The sequence below is a fragment of the Berghia stephanieae genome, chromosome 3 (assembly GCF_034508935.2).
Source record: "Berghia stephanieae isolate SIO BIC M18660-M18661 chromosome 3, UCSD_Bste_1.3, whole genome shotgun sequence".
Classification (NCBI taxonomy): domain Eukaryota; kingdom Metazoa; phylum Mollusca; class Gastropoda; order Nudibranchia; family Aeolidiidae; genus Berghia; species Berghia stephanieae.
The window spans coordinates 94,793,400-94,795,899 of NC_088362.1; the positions used below are offsets into that span (position 1 = coordinate 94,793,400).

General features: G+C 36.4%; 1 protein-coding gene across 1 annotated transcript in view; it reads left to right on the forward strand.

Moving 5' to 3' along the window:
• LOC144968884 (uncharacterized) overlaps window positions 1-2,500 on the forward strand; it is a 62,006-nt gene that overhangs the window by 37,844 nt on the left and 21,662 nt on the right. The gene's annotated exons all lie outside the window — the stretch shown is intronic.

Sequence of the window (2,500 nt, forward strand, 5' to 3'; positions counted from 1 at the left end):
ATAAAGATTGTTGATCTGTAACAACACTTTGATTTGTTCATCACACCTCATCCCTCTATAAAGATTGTTGATCTGTAACAACACTTTGATTTGTTCATCACACCTCATCCCTCTATAAAGATGTTGATCTGTAACAAACACTTTGATTTGTTATCACACCTCATCCCTCTATAAAGATTGTTGATCTTAACAAACACTTTGATTTGTTCATCACACCTCATCCCTCTATAAAGATTGTTGATCTGTAACAAACACTTTGATTTGTTCATCACACCTCATCCCTCTAATAAAGATTGTTGATCTGTAACAAACACTTTGATTTGTTCATCACACCTCATCCCTCTATAAAGATTGTTGATCTGTAACAAACACTTTGATTTGTTCATCACACCTCATCCCTCTATAAAGATTGTGATCTGTAACAAACACTTTGATTTGTTCATCACACCTCATCCCTCTATAAAGATTGTTGATCTGTAACAAACACTTTGATTTGTTCATCACACCTCATCCCTCTAAAAGATTGTTGATCTGTACAACACTTTGATTTGTTCATCACACCTCATCCCTCTATAAAGATTGTTGATCTGTAACAACACTTTGATTTGTTCATCACACCTCATCCCTCTATAAAGATTGTTGATCTGTAACACTTTGATTTGTTCATCACACCTCATCCCTCTATAAAGATTGTTGATCTGTAACAAACACTTTGATTTGTTCATCACACCTCATCCCTCTATAAAGATTGTTGATCTATAACAAACACTTTGATTTGTTCATCACACCTCATCCCTCTATAAAGATTGTTGATCTGTAACAAACACTTTGATTTGTTCATCACACCTCATCCTCTATAAAGATTGTGATCTGTAACAAACACTTTGATTTGTTCATCACACCTCATCCCTCTATAAAGATTGTTGATCTATAACAAACACTTTGATTTGTTCATCACACCTCATCCCTCTATAAAGATTGTGGATCTGTAACAAACACTTTGATTTGTTCATCACACCTCATCCCTCTATAAAGATTGTTGATCTGTAACAAACACTTTGATTTGTTCATCACACCTCATCCCTCTAAAAAGATTGTTGATCTGTAACACTTTGATTTGTTCATCACACCTCATCCCTCTATAAAGATTGTTGATCTGTAACAAACACTTTGATTTGTTCATCACACCTCATCCCTCTATAAAGATTGTTGAACACTTTGAGAGTAATAGGGGCTGATTGGGCAACTCATCTCAGTCTGTATAGTATAAAAATCAGTCGGCTTTGTTATCCTATAGAAATGTCACAATTTTACTTAAATCATTTTTCTGAGGCAACGGAAAGCATAAGTGGTGACGTCACATCCTCCTATCTTCCGGGTCAAAGCTGGATGGAGGTGTTCAACCAATCCTTTGGACAATGAGTACACATTGAACCATAAGGTAGCAGGATGTGTAGACTGGTTTTTATGATTAAGGAGCGTGAAAGAACGAGGATAAAAGTTCTTTGCTAACGACCAGCATATGTTAAAAAATAAATTACGCCCTTCCGTCACGACATTATAAGACATCGTCGCCTAGGCATTCCACGGAGGAATATAGATATTTCATCAAACAAGATGTCTGATGTCAACAGGAATCTCTAATGTTGTCCAAGTGAGCAAATTGAGGTGTTAATAATCTTGCCCAAGGAAAAAATACGAAAGTGTCTGAAGCGGGACTCGAACCCGGGATCTTCCGGGCCACAGTGCAATGCCTTAACCACTCGGCCACTTTGCACCCCCCCCACCCCCCTCTTTGCGTATGTTAAGCTAGAACATAAGATGCCATCACTCTGAAACCACAAGATCAGTTATGCAATGTATGTATCACACCTCCGTAGGACTCGTTTCACACTTCCAAGAAGATTGGAACCAGTATTTTAACAAAACACTTTGGTTCCCTGAATGTCATTTCTGGTTTGAAAGATTGATGTGGGAAAAGTCACAGCGGACATAAAATGTCCATACATTAGTCTGTTTAACTCTAAAAAACCCGTTCATTGTCTGCAATAAAACATATAATATAATTAAATTCAACAAAAGCATTTTATTCCAACTCGGCTGTTCATTACTGGAAAGACAATCCCTTTAATTAACATTCCATTCCAACACAACATTTTACTCATATAAACAGAACAGTATTGGAAACACCATTCTATTCCAACTCAGCAATTGTGTGATGTAAAATAATGGTTCCAATCTTCTTTGAAGTGTGAAACCGGACAACCGGATGACTAGATACATATTTTGTGCAACTGATCTCCTGAGTGATGTCATTTTACTTTCTAGTCTAAATCAATGCTTGTCGTCAATAAAGATCATCTTTCTGATTCTTTCACTTCTAGTAATTACAAGAATCTGCCTATATATCCTGCTACAAAAACAGTTATGACACCTTATGATTCAATATATAACCTATTCAATGTTTATTCGTTGTTCAGAGGACTAGTTAATCTCTTCC